This window comes from Ornithorhynchus anatinus, chromosome 2 (assembly GCF_004115215.2).
Source record: "Ornithorhynchus anatinus isolate Pmale09 chromosome 2, mOrnAna1.pri.v4, whole genome shotgun sequence".
NCBI classification, from domain to species: domain Eukaryota; kingdom Metazoa; phylum Chordata; class Mammalia; order Monotremata; family Ornithorhynchidae; genus Ornithorhynchus; species Ornithorhynchus anatinus.
This window is the reverse complement of record NC_041729.1, coordinates 40,826,773-40,841,450: the sequence shown is the minus strand read 5'-3', so window position 1 is coordinate 40,841,450 and position 14,678 is coordinate 40,826,773. Positions and strand designations below refer to the sequence as shown.

The 14,678-nt window shown below is 49.0% G+C and overlaps 1 long non-coding RNA gene across 1 annotated transcript in view; it reads left to right on the top strand.

Moving 5' to 3' along the window:
* Positions 1-14,678, top strand: part of LOC120638214 — a 119,159-nt gene that overhangs the window by 69,209 nt on the left and 35,272 nt on the right. Inside the window, exon 2 of the long non-coding RNA XR_005659747.1 lies at positions 3,135-3,301. This is a non-coding gene — a long non-coding RNA (uncharacterized LOC120638214). The remainder of the gene's footprint in view (positions 1-3,134; positions 3,302-14,678) is intronic.

Genomic DNA, 14,678 nt, shown 5'->3' with positions numbered 1-14,678 from the left:
TGTGTGATCCAGCACACAAGTCTGTTTTTCTCATCGGGCCACTTCTCTCCAGTTGGAACTCCTCTGTCCTTTAATCTCCTGATTGCCAGTGGTCAACTCCAGCTTTCTGCTTTCCTGACTAATCAGGGATATTTATTGAGTACTTACTGGGTGCAGGACACTGTACTAAGCACTTTCATCTGGCCATTCCTTTCCTCAGTTGGGGGTTAAGATTTCTAAGTGAGCCAGAAGCACATCTGCTTGTCTTTCACACTGCTCATATCTGCCCCCTGGTTAGCCGTGTACTTGCTTTCGTGAAGATATCTAAAGTGTCTGATGCCTGTCTGAAACCTACATTGTCGACTATCTATCCCATCTCCTTAATGCTTGCCACAATTCTATTCAGGTCTCTGATGCTTTTTCATTTTAAGTTTCCAACTTGGCTCAGGAGAGCCTGGAGAGGTGTGCCTGGCGGAGGGAGAGGGAGAAGGGGAGTGAGAGAGAAAGGAGGGAAGGAAGGAAGAGAAAAAGAAAGTACACACCTAGGCCGTACTGAACTGGGTGATGAGGGAAGTTTTAGATCCTCTTTTATTGGAATTCTTTTTAAAAAAAGGATCCTATTGTATCCAGAAGGGTTTTGTAGTAATCTACTTAGAAGCAGGAGAATTGTTGAGATGACCTCTTAATCAGTAATATTGAATGCTTACTCTGCATAGAGCACTGTACTAAGCCTTTGGGAAAATACTGTAGTTAGTAGACATGACCCCTGCCCTCAAGGAGCTTCCAGTCTTAAGGACTCTTCCATCCCTCACACTACAATCTCTCTGTCTTAAGCCTGCATCAGGCATTGGAAATAGAGACTCAGCCCGAGTTCCAATCTCCCCACCCAGCCAATAACGCTGCCTGATCATTTCTCAGAGCCCCTACAATAATAATAATAATAATGATGATGGTATTTGTTAAATGCTTCCTATGTGCCAAGCACTGTTCTAAACCCTGGGGTAGATACAAGGTAATCAGGTTGTCCCATGTAGGGCTCACAGTCTTAATCCCCATTTTACAGATGAGGTAACTGAGGAACAGAGAAGTGAAGTGACTTGCCCAAAGTCACATCTGATAAATGGCAGAGCTGGGATTAGAACCCACAACCTCTGACTCCCAAACCTGTGCTCTTCCCACTAAACCAAGCTGCTTCTCTAAAAATTAATTTTCTCCCTGTCAGAGAATGGAACCCCGATCTCCTGCATGACAAGCAAGGATACTCACCACTATACTAATGAGGAGCACATAATCTGCTCCTACAGCCCACCTCTTTGCATCTGTCCTGGTCTAGCTACTGTCCCTTGTTCCTGACTCTCTTCCCTTCAAAATCAGTCATCCTACCTATCTCCAGTCAACCAATCAATCATATTTATTGAGCATTTACTGTGTGCATATTACTGTTCTAAACACTTGGGAGACTACAAAATAACCAAGTTGGTAGACACATTCCCTGTCCACAAGGAGCTTACAGTTTAGAGGGGGAGACAGACTTTTTTATGGTTTTTGTTAAGTGCTTACTACGTGCCTGGCATTATTCTAAGTGCTGGGGTAGATATAAGGTATTCACATTGGGTACAGCCCACATCCCACATGGGGCTCATAGTCTTAATATCATTTTGCCGATGAAGTAAGTGAGGCACAGATAAGCAAAGTGACTTGCTCAAGTCACACAGCAGACAAGAGGCAGAGTCGGGACTAGAACCTGGGTCCTTCTGACTCCCAGACCCATGCTCTATCCACTAAGCAAAGCTGCTTCTGTAATTAATATAATAATTTAATATAAATTATGGATATGTATATAAGTGCTGTGGCATGAATAAAAGGTACAAATCCAAGTGCAAGGGTGATGCAGAAGGATGTGGGAGAAGAGGAAATGAGGGCTTAGTTGGGGAAGACCCCTTGGAGATGTACCTTTCAATAAAGCTTTGAAGGTGAGGAGAGTGATTATGTATCAGATATGATACATATCTGTGGGAGTGGGAGTTTCAGCATGAGAAGCAATATGGTGTAGTGGATAGAGCATGGCCTTGGGAGTCAGAAGGTCATGGGTTCTAAACCTGGCTCCACCACTGGTATGCTATGTGACCTTGGGCAAGTCATTTCCCTTCTTGGTACCTCAGTTTCCTCATCTGTAAAATGGGGATTGAGACTGTGATCCTGACTAGGACAGGGACTTTGTCCAACCCGATTTGTTTGTATCCACTCCAGCACTTAGTACAGTGCCTGGAACATAGTAAGCACTTAATACCATAATTATTATTATTATTCCAGACCAGAGGCAAGATATGGATATGGTCAGCAGTGGGATAAAGGAGTCAGTGAGTAGGTTGGAATTAGAGGAGTGAAATGTGTGGTCTGGGTTGTAGTAAGAAATCAGAGAGGTAAGGTAGCAGTGGATAAGGTGATTTAGTGCTTTAAAACCTATGGTAAAGAGTTTCTGTTTGATGAGGAGATTGATTGGCAACCATTAGAGGTTCTTGAGGAGTGGGGATACATGGACTGCATGGTTTTGAAGAAAACAATCTCGGCAGCAGAGTGAAGTATGTATTGGAGTGGTGAGAGACAAGAGGCAGCGAAGTCAGCAAGGAGGCTGATGCAGTAGTCAAGGTAGGATATGCTGAGTGCTTGGTTCAACATGGTAGCAGTTTGGATAGAGAGGAAAGGTTGGATTTTAGTGATGTGAAGGTTGAACCAACAGGATCTGGTGACAGATTGAATATGTGGGTTAATGAGAGATAAATTGAGGATAATGCCGAGGTTATGGGCTTGTGAGACAATGAGGTTGGTGGTGCTGTATATAGTGATGCAAAAGTCACGGAGAGGACAGGGTTTGGGTGGGAAGATGAGGAGTTCCCCAGTATTTTTTTCTCTCCTTCCCATCTCTCGGATGGCTGATTCACTTTTCTATTGATTCAACATGTCTGTTACTTGATTTTGTTTTGGATATATGTCCCATCTGTTTAATTCTTTCATGTCTTATGTCTTTATCATTATATCTGATGGGATGTTTTGATATCTGCGCACGCTCACTCTTTGATAGCTGAACCATTGTTTTCATTATTTCTCTCTTCCGCCCCTCATATGTCTTTGTTTTTCTCTCTTCCTCTCTGCAGTTGGAGCTCTGGTCTTACAGACTAACACCCAGGGACCACGTACATTAGTTCCCTGCACCCACCAGTCACCGATGATGGTTACCCCACACCCTGAGGTTCAGCAAGAACCAGTCCAGCCAGCTTCACCTCTCTGATGCCCCAAATTGCCAGGAGGCCTGAAATCCCAGGTACAAGCTGCTCTTATCTAGAGGGGTTTCTTGATGGGGAGGTGGGGGAGAAGAAGGCCAAGTAGCAGTGGCTATTCCCAGGCAGAGGCAGGACAGATGTCCTGGAGTCAGATAGCAAGCAGTGGCACAGAAGAATCCAAGCGGGGTCTAGCAGTAGTAGTAAGCAGCAGTGGAATTTGAGCCCCTTGTGGATGCAAGGTGCTCTACTAAGCACTTTGGAAAGTGCAACAGGTATAAGAAAAGTGTTCTCTGCCTACTTGGAGTTCACGCGACAGCAGGGGAAGCGACATGAAAATATTAGCAAGTAGACTAATCAGAAAGTCAACTGGAAATTTTTGGAAGGGAGAGGCTCCAGCCTGAGGGTGGAGAGGCTCGTGGGTGCATCTGGTCTGTGGCCTGGTTTGGGGAGAGGAGAGGACTGCCGGTCAGAAATACCCCTCCTATCTTCTTTGCTTGAAAGCCTGGCAGAGCCCCTTTCGGTTCCCTTGGGGGATTTGTCAGAAAAAAGGAAAGAAAAATCCAGGGGGTGACCCTAATTTACATGCTCTCTCTTCCCAAGGGGGATAGATGGGGTCAGCTCTTGAGGCTGGACTTGGTGGCTTTGCTTACCCAAGGGGTTCTGGGCAACTGCTGGACTCCATTTATCTCCAAGAGGATCCCCTATCAGGGGCAGCCTGGACATAGAATGCTGGCTCTTTTTCTCAGGCATACACAGAACCCCTTCCCTGACCATGAAAGGAGCCCAAAGTATAAAGACCCCAGATCTAGTGGACTGAGAGTTTCTTCAGGATGGAGACTGTATTCATTCTTTAACCTAAAGGCCCAAGCATTTTACCAGTGGTTTTTATTGAGTGCTTACTGCATACCTGGACTAAGCGCTTGGGAGAGCACAATACAATAGAGTTGGTAGAAAAAATTTCTGCCATCAAGAAGCATACAGTCTAGTGGGGGAGACTGACAGTAAAATAAAGGATATGTACATAAGTGCTGTGGGATGGGATGAGTATCACAATGCTTAAGGGTGATGTGGAGTTGGGATGGGGAGAGAATCAAAGTGTTTAGGGGGTACAGACCCAAGTCCATAGGTAATGCAGAAGGGAAGGAGGATAGTTGGGAAAATGAAGAGTTAATCAGGGAAGGCCTCTTGGAGGTGATGTGATTTTAATAAAAAGACTTTGAAGGTGGGGAGATTGGTAGTCTGGTCTATATGGAGAAGAAGGGAATTCCAGCCCGAGGGAGGACATGGGCAAGGGGTGAGTGGTGAGATAAGACAAGATGGAGGTATAGCGAGTAAGTTGGTGGAGGAGGAGTGAAGTGTGAGGGCTAAGTTGTAGTGGGAGATTAGCGAAGTTAGGCAGGAAAGGACAAGCTGCTATTCAGTAGCTGCTTGAGGATCCTGCTTTCATCCATCCTCCACATTTGCCTTATCAATCAGTACTCAACAGCTACCGAATACTAGGCACTGTTCTGACACGGTGGTAGAGTACAGCAGTATTCCTCAAGGACTTTACAATCTGAGTTGTGTTGCAGTAACATTGCTTTTAGACTGACTGCCTCCTAGGTCCTGCTGATGGATATCTTGCTTGCCATTTTCAAGAAAGCAGGTTAGGGCATCTGGTTGAGATATCTAAGGCAGGCCCAAGCCTCACAACTATGAAGAAAATTGGTCAATCCCTTCACCGAACTGCCACATTGACTTCATACTTTGCCATTCTCCTAAAATATATGCCTATCTTCCTGATCTAGTTGAATGTTTGCTCAGAACAGGGTATTTCTGAATAACATGCTGTCCTACTCAGTAAACCTTGAGGCTCATTTTCAGTCTTGTGTTGCCAGTGAAAGCTCTTGGTTGCCTAAGTAGGATCGGTGCAGGATGGTTCATGCCTTTGGTCTTCTTCAAGCTCATTGTCAGTACAGGAGACAGTGCTGAGCCTCAAAGGCACTAAGTACAGATGGTCAGCCATGTGCTGGGGGTCAGAGCAATGGCGTGTGGCTTCAGCAATGAGGGGAATGTACTATATGAGTTGAATTGGCACCAGGTGTGAGATTTGCCCTCCAACTTTGCACCCTCAACCTCACTGCTGCCCATCTCTCCTCTCCACTGTACTTAACACTTGTAGATGCTCAGTAGTCCCATAGCAGGACTGACTGGTCTGAGAGTCCTGGGGATGATGGTTGAGTCAGCCCTGCTCCGGGGGGCAGGCATCCACCCACCCATTCCATTCCACTGGAGTAGGGTGATTGCTAATCAAGTCTCTAATTGCCCCCAGTACTGATTTTCCCTGGCAGGCTTTTTTTTAAAAAAGGAAAAATATGACTTACCGTTTGCCTAAAGTCACTGGTTCTGCTCTGGCTGCTCTTGAGCACGGTTATGTGTGTCCGTAGAGTTGATGTCAGGCTCAGTTCAGCAGTCACTCCCTTTTCAGTCGTGAGTTGTTTAGGAGCAGCAAGTCATCCCACCCACCCAGTTGGGTGGAGGCCATTTCCATGCTTAGCTTGGGGTGGGGCCCATCTGATGGGCTGCAATGTTTCAACTATGAAGCCTCTTGATCAGAGCCCCTGGGCCTTTGGTAAGAGGTGAAGTGGGGGCGCACTCACTTGGGGTAGGGGGATGGGTGGTGAAATGATGGGGGAGAGGGCCAAGAGCCCAATAGCCTAATCCCAGGGCCAGGTATTGGATAATGGGGTCTTTAAGGAAGGGATCATACAGTACTGGGCTCAGAGCAGAGTCTCTAATCTCTCTCCCCTTTTCCACTCTAGTCTCAAGATGAAAAATTGGTATCTCTATAGGGCATAAATGAGGGGGAGTAGTGGCAGTGGTATTTATTGAGCACCTGGGATTGTACAAAACAAACCAATGACACATTCCTGCTCACGAGGACCTTACACTCTGGGAGAGACATATGAAAATATTTATAAATGGAGTGATCAGAATAAATAATGGTATAATTGATTATATGGACAAACACAAATGCTGAGGGAGAGTATTAGTAAATGCTTTAGTGCTAGAAGTGCTGTTTGGAGTTAATTGGGGGAGGCTAGTTTGAGGAGGTAGGATTTGAGGAGAGTTTGAGCAGGGGGTGAGCTGTATTCTAGAGGACCCGGCTGGAGAGGGAGTTCTTGGCTTGGCAGGCAGAAGAGGTTGAAGTTGGGGGAGTCAGGAGGGAGGTACAGTTAGAAATTGGGCTTGGGAGGAGCCCGAGAGCAATTGGAGAAGGAGAGCAGATGAAGGAAGTGGATACAAAAGATAGAGAAATTGGGGAGAGCCTGGAAGACGATTGGGAGGCATATTCATTCATTCAGTACTATTTATTGAGCACTTACTATGTGCAGAGTACTGTACTAAGCGCTTGGAATGTACAATTTGGCAACAGATAGAGTCAATCCCTGCCCAATGATGGGCTCACAGTCTAATTGCATATGTTCCTAAGACATGGAGAAACGGGTGGGAATACAATGTTGGGAGTGCTGCTTGCACCTCCCCACTGGGAGATGGAAACTCTTTCCTTCCCACTGCTCCCCTAACCTGCCTCAGTATGTCTGCTCCAGAGCCTCCAGGCCAGCCCTGCTTAGGGAACTCCCTGGGGGAGAACTGGGGACTGGGCTATAGGATGGTCTTCCCTCTTCTCAGTTGTTTAGTTCCTGAGGCAGGGTAAGAGAGGGAAGACCATCATCCATTCTGAGCCACCCAGTGCATGCTGCTCTATGCTTCTTCCTCTCACCATCTCGGGTGCCAATCCAGGGGGAGATCTGTCCCCAGATCCTCATCCCATCCATCCAATGGCCTCTCCTGACACTGCCATCGGACATCTCCACATTTGTTTAGGACACTCCATGTTCTGAGTCCAGGAGTTCTTTTTCTTTCCCATTGCTCTCCGAGCCTGAGGTGGGGATCGGAGGAAGCTCACGCTTGAAAAGTTCACTCCCAGCAGTAGCCTGGCTGCCTTCAGCTACATACCCACCCTCGAGAGCTCTCAAGTCCCAGACATTTCCGGTGATCCCTGTCGAGACAGGTCTGGAGGGGCTGGGCCGGGGTGGGGGTTAGCTCTATGAAGAAGCCACTCCATCATCTAGATAGTTCACCATCACACCCCTAGGGACTTAATCAGCTCAGAGCCTGCGGTCCCTGGGTGGGCCCCCTCTTCTCATCACAAAATGGTGCTAGGGGCTCCTGAAATTTCTTGCATGGTAAGGTGGGTCAATACTTTCCTTCAAAGGGGGAGCCCAGACCTGCAGTGAGGAGGAAGTGGCAGTCTGGCATTGAAGTCCAGATCATTTTTAAACATCTTCCTGCACCCTAGGCTCAGCGTCTGTCTGCCTCCCAGAAGGATAGAGGAAAGTGGACCCAAGAGTAGCTATTGGAGAGGGGAGGAGGAGAGGCTGGAGAGGAACTGGTGGCATGAGCCGCCATCACCCTGGCAGCAGGTTGGCCCCAGACATTTCATTAATTCTCTGGCAACAGAGGGCCCAGCAGGGCATTCCACTATCACTCATTTATCTACAGAAACCAATATACCACGGAGTGTGAGGCAGGTGAAAGTTTGTTCTGCCAACAGTGGCAGAGACCTCATGGAGTCTGAGAGAGCTCCAGCCCCTGACCTGCCTCCCTCTCCAGCCTGCCCACCCCAACCCCCTGAGCTTTCCCTAGAATCAGGGTAGCAGTTTCATTCATTCAATTGTATTCATTGAGCGCTCACTTTGTGCAGAACACTGTACTAAGTGCTTGGGAAAGTACAATGCAACAATGAACAGTGACTTTCCCTGCCCACAATGAGCTTACAGTTTAGTGTGGCTTACTGGATAGAGCACGGGCCTGGGAATCAGAAGGAACTAATTCTAATCCCGACTCTGCCACATCTGTTGTGTGACTTCGGGCAAGTCACCTTAACTTCTCTGGGCCTCAGTTACCTTATCTGTAAAATGGGAATTAAGAGTGTGAGCCCCCTGACACACCTGATTAACATGTATCCACCTCAGTGCTTAGAACAGTGCTTAGCACATAATAAGCAGTTAAAAAGTACCATAATTATTATTATTATTATTTATCATCCCTTCATGCCTTCTTTTCGGCCTCCTGCCAGGGCTTGGTTTCTCCTCCACATTCCGCCCCCTGTGCCCTGTCTATGACCAGAGAATGAGTCAGCCAGCCCAGGGAGATGACCAGCACCTCTCCTGGCCCCGCAGGGAAGGAGCGGCCTCTGGAACAGGCTGGGGTTGCTGCCAAGGAGGAAGGGCTTGGGCTGTTGGAGAGGAGGCCAGGAGCCCAGTCCACTTGCCCTAACTATTGCCAGGCTCCATTGTCCTCAAGAGTAGACTATTAGCAGAAGGGTGGGTAGGGGGTCCGGGCTCCTATCCCTCTGTGCCCCAGAGCCCATAGTGGGTCAGTCGGTATTCCTAGTCTTAGAGTCATCCCCTAGATTGTAAGAACACCTAGGAAGCGGGGAAGGCGGGGGGGAGCAGTAGGACTTACCACCTAAATAGCTCAGTAGAGGGACTTGGGAAAGAGCCAGGGGACTCAGTGGCTTTTCATCATTGTTTCCCTGAAACAAACACGCCCAAGGTGCAGCCAACTTTGGAGTAGGTTTTGCTCAGGAATAAAGAAAGCAGCAACTTCTATTTTAATTGGGACTGAGTTTCTCTGACAAGATCCTGAGGCACTGCTTTCACCAAGTCACACAGGTTGGGTGTTGCAGGGGGGCATTAGGAGTTCTGCATTAAGGCACGAGGCCTTCTGTCTGACTCGGAATGGGTCACAGCAACTCCTTCATCTGAGCCCAGAGCCTCCAGGGACCCATATAAACAGTAGCTTTGAGCAGAAAGCATGACCTGAGAGGAAAACTCTGTTTCCTTCTCTCCAGCATCTTCTGACCCTCCTTCTTTGCCTCTCCTTCTTCTCCCCATGGCTCCTGCCCCACTTCTCCACTACAGGAGGAGGCTGGAGAAGCCAGTGTGGGACACCCACCTTTTGATTTGCTAGATTTAGCAACTGGATAGTCTTTAGGCATTCCACTGCCCTGAGCAGGAGCCAAAAGGGCCACCCGCCAAGTTCAGCATGATGCTATCACTTAACCTTGCATGTGTTTGCCACAGAACACCATGATAATGAGCAGCATCTGTCAGGATAGTATTTCTCTACGTCGCTGGCACCACCTGCCCCGCCATGGTCACCTCTCAATGGAGTGACCTGGGTAGCGTGACCCCACTAGCTGATTCCCCACCATCCTGCTGCCATCTTGGGTAGGTCCTTTGTGGTTGCCCCCTCCCGTGGTACTCTGAAGTTACCTCACCTGTTACCTCACCAGCTTGCTGAGACCACTCTGACTACCGCTCGCTAAGGCCACTCTGACTTTCTGCTTGCTGAGGCCCCTGAGAGGTCTGGCCTCAGGCTCAGGCTCCAGCCCCGTGGCAGAGAGGAGGAGTTCGACCCCCTTTTTTCTTCCTCATTTATGGCAGACTTGCAGCTATGAAAATCCATCTGCTGAGCTAACCTGCTTATGGCCCCAGCACACAGTCATAGTCTGTGGGTCCCACTCCCTCGCTTTGGCCTCAGGAGTGGACTCTAGATCCCCAGTCCTGGGTGGTGATGATAATCATTCATAGTTACTGAGTGCATACTGTGTGCAGAGCACTGCACTAGGCAAATGGGAGCTGGTAGACTTGTTCCCTCCCCACAGTGAGCTTACAGTCTAGAGTGGGGAGACAGACATTTGTATAAATACATTAAATTATAGGTATGTCTTAAGTCCTTGGCCTGGGTTTGGAGCTAGACCAGACAGAAAAGAAAACAGTTTTTTTCTCTATATCTGGGTGCACTTCAGGGAAGGCTATGACTCCAGGGATTTGATGGAGGGGTTTGCAGGGTGGGAGCACATCTGTCACCCTTGCCATCATCCCCAACCTCAGTTCTTTACCCATCACCCTAGCCAAAATGTTGTCTCTCTGTGGCTTGTCCTCCTCTTCTCCGGCCCCACTACCATCCCTCTGCCAGACCCAGGCCCTTGGGGACAACACTGGTCCCTGCTTCCCATCCCCCCCACCCCCCCGAAGCAGTCCGTACCCCAGACCGAGGACTGGGCCCCAGTCAGGCCTCCCACGGGCCTGCGGCTGCTGGTACAAGCAGCGCTGCTTTCCCGGGGAACCTGTTATTTCCTGGGACCTCAGTGACATTACAGTAGCTGCATTTCAAGCACTCCGAGCGGGACCAAAATAAACTGGCAGGGAAAAAAACCCAGCTAATTAGCGAAAGGTTACTGCTGGGCTCCCTGTGTATCAGCCCTTTAGAAGGGCTCCTTCTCACAGCCAGATCTGTGTGTGTGGAGGGCTCGGGTGGCTTTCAATTCATATCTTAGTAACCAGGGCTGCTTCAAAGACAGAGGTGACTCAACAGGCTGGAGGAAGCCCCCCGTGGCAGACCCTCTGATATCCTCAGCCCTTGCTCACCGCTCTAAAGGGCACGTCCACTACCCTCCACCCACTGAGACATTCATCCGCTCCTCCAGCCAGAGAGAGGCCCCCAGAGGTCAGCCTCTCTCTCTCTCTCCTGTCTTCAGGCAGGGCCAAGCAGGGACGGGGAGCCAAGCCCTCTTTTAAGCTCTCTTGAGAATGGACTCCCACTTCCTCCTTGGCCACCTGTTTCTATGGTTTAATGGCTCCAGGGCCCAGAAGGCCCTGGCTCCTTCCTGCCTCCCTGGTCTGCTGAGCTGGAATGGCCTGCCCAGACCCCTGCATCTAGTAATGAGGATAGTAACTGTGGTAGCACATAGTCTCTGCCAAACACTGTACCCAGTGCTGGGGTAGATACACTGTACTCAGGTCAGACACACTCTCTGTCCCATATGGAGTTTGGAGTCTAAGTAAGAGGAAGAACAGGCATTGAATCCCCGTTTTGCGGATGAGGAAACAGGCCCAGAGAAGTTAAGTGACTTCCCCAAGGTCACACAGCAGGCAAGTGGCAAAACTGGAATTAGAGCCCTGGTCTCCTGACTCTCAGACCTGTCCTCTTTCCCTTAGGCCACACTGCTTCTCCCCACCTTATGTCAGTGGACCTGGCTCTCGGGTACACCTGTGGCCATCCCAGGCTTGGGACATGGATGCAGGGAGTTGGGCCCAAACAGACCTGAAGCCAGTGGATGCTGTGGCCTGGGGAAGCCACTTAACCCTTTTGCTGCCTCCCTGTGTTGTGGTTTTGCTCCTGGCTCTCTGTCCCCTCCCTCTCTCCTACTTTATTTGCTCCACTGCACAGGCCCTCTGTCATTCCCCACTGCCTCAGGTCAGTGGGGGATCACAGCCTTGCCCAGGGTCTTCTTGCTGTAAAGTGAAGTCTCGGGGCTGTGCCAGCCAGAAACACCGCTCAGTCGAGAGATCCCTGAGCAGAAAGTCAGCCCAGAGGGACAGTCACAGGAATTTACCTCCCATCTAGAAAAAGAGACACCAGTCCACTCCACGTTCATGAGATGCATTTGTCTGGGGATGAAGAGGCCTGGCCCCTGGTAGCCACTGGTCTCCTAGCCCAGAATTCTTCCTCTCACTAGCCACTGGTCTCCCAGCCTGGTCCCAGAGTCCTTCCTCTAGCTAACCACTGGCCTCCTGGCCCAGCTTCAGGTTCTTTCCTAACATCCCCACTGACCTCCCCTTATTATTACCTTGTGTCTACTCCAGTGTTTAGAACATAGTAAGTGCATAACAAATACCACCATTATTATTATCATTACTAAGATAATGATATTTTTCCCCACCTTTGTTCCTCGCTCTTCGCTGTGGCCTTTCTTCTCCTTTCCCGTTTCCCTTCTTCCTCTTTTCTTTTCTCCACCTCTTCCTGCACTGTTGCTGTTACAGCTGACTCCTCCTCCTCCTCGTCTACCCTTCCTCCTTGGGCCAACTCAGTTGATCATTCTTCTCTTGAATTTTAATCTGTCTTAATTTCCTTGAAGAATTTACATCATATTTTGATGACTTAATTAGACAAAAGAAAATTATGAGAGAAAGAGCACAGGAAGGAGGTAGCTGAGCAGCAGTGCCTCTTATCTTTTCCTCTCTTCTCTGCCCTTCTTTTGGTCTCCTTCTCCTTTCCACCCTCCCACCTTGGTGATTTCCATGTCCAGCTCCTGCAGAGCAGCATCCTAGAACGAGAGATCATTCATTCATTCATTTGATAATATTTATTATCTGCTTACTGTATGAAAAGCACTGTACTAAGCACTTAGGAGAGTAAAATACAATAACTGATACATTCCGTGCCCACAATGAGCTCACAGTCTAGAGAGGGAGATAAACATTAATATATATGAATATATAAATAAATAAATTACAGATATATACATAAGTGCTATGTGGCTGGGAGGGAGGATGAAGGGTGCAAGTCAGGGTAACACAGAAGGGAGGGGAGAAGAGGAGAGGAGGGCTAAGTCAGGGAAGGCTTCTTGGAGGATATGTGCCTTTAATAATGCTTTGAAGAAGGGGAGCGCAATTATCTGTCTGATATGAGAAAGGAGGTGAGAGGTCAACAGTGAGATAGATGAGATCATGGTACGGTGACTAGGTTAGTGTTAGAGGAATGAATAATAATATTAATAATAATGTTGGTATTTGTTAAGCGCTTACTATGTGCAGAGCACTGTTCTAAGCGCTGGGGTAGATACAGGGTAATCAGGCTGTCCCACATGAGGCTCACAGTCTTAATCCCCATTTTACAGATGAGGGAACTGAGGCCCAGAGAAGTTAAGTGACTTGCCCACAGTCACACAGCTGACAAGTGGCAGAGCTGGGATTCGAACACATGACCTCTGGCTCCCAAGCCCATGCTCTTTCCACTGAGCCACGCTGCTTCTGAAGTGTGTGGGCTGGATTGTAAGAGGAGATTAGTAAGGTGAGGTAGAAGGCGGCAAGGTAATTGAGTGCTTTAAAGCTAATGGTGAGGAGTTTTGGTTTGATGTGGAGGTGGATGGACAACCACTGGAGTTTCTTGAGGAGCGGGGAAACATGGTCTGAATGTTTTTGTAGGAAAATGATCCCGACAGCAGAGAGGACTATGGACTGGAATGGAGAGAGGCAGGAGGAAGGGAGGCCAGCAAGGAGGCTGATACAATAATCATGATGGGATAGAAGAATTGCTTGTATTAATGTGGTAGCAGTTTGGATGGAGAGGAAGGGGCTGATTTTAGCTATTTTGTGAAGGTAGGATAGGATTTAGTGATGTCTTGAATATATGGGTTTAATGTCAGAGAGAAGTCAGTGGTTTCCTGTCTTGTTAGGGGGCTGAGGGGGTCTTTTGAAGACTCCAGGAATTGGGCCTGAGGCCCTAAGGGAGGGGGGCTGGCTTGTGGGCAGAGTCCCTCATCCAACCCCAGGAGATGCCTGAGCTCAAGCCCACAGGAGATCATTTAGATTTGAGCAGTGCCCCCGGGGTCTGGACAGTGGTTCTATGGGTGTCCCAGGCTACAAGTTGTTGGGTAGGCTGGGACTACCTGGTGCCAGAGTCATCCATGCCTCTCCAAACCCCTGGCTTCATTGCCCATTGGGCAGACCCCAGTGACCTTAGAGCCCTGGACAAGGCCGATCCTCTTCCCTGCCTTCTCCCCTAAATGGCCTGAGTCTGGCCCGAGTCCAGCCTGAGGACGCTGACCCCTGAGCCCATCCTGGATCCAGTCCCAAAGGGGAAGGGGCCTTGGACTCAGGAAGAATGTTCACACTTGCTCATTGGTTCCCCAGGGCTTTTATGATATGCTATCTGTTAAGCACTTACTATGTGTCAGGCACTGTACTAAGCACTGGAGTAGATACAAGCTAATCAGGTTGGACACAGTCCCTGTCCCATGTGAGGCTCACAATCCCCATTTTACAGAAGAGGAAACTGAGGCATAGAGTAGCAAATGACTTGCCCAAGGTCACACAGTAGATAAGTGGCAGAGCTGGGATTAAAACCCAGGTCCTCCTGACTCCCAGGCCCATGCTCTAGCCACTAGGCCATGCTGCTTCTCAGATCTTCTCCTAGGCTGCTGGGAGTGTAGTCCCAGTAGCCTGGGCACACTGCCAATCATTGGGCTGCTACCTCACTTGGCCCTGGGCCTCAGTAGTGAGGGCATCAAGATCCTGAGGGGCCTCCAAGCCTGACTGGAGCTCAGCTAGGTTTGTGGGGGGCAGTGGACAAGGGCTAGCTCAGCTGGCCCGAAAGCCTTTTGCCCGTGGGCCTAAAGGCCGATGTGAGCCTTTGCTGAGCTCCACCAGGCCAGGCCCATATAATCTAAGTCAGGCCACGTGCTCTGAGCAGCTCTTAACCATCCATGTTGGCAGCTCCTAGAGCCTGGGCAAGGTTTCCAAGAATGTCTGTTTTCCTGCATTGGGTATGGCCTGGGCGGATCCCCCCATCTCTCTTTAAGAC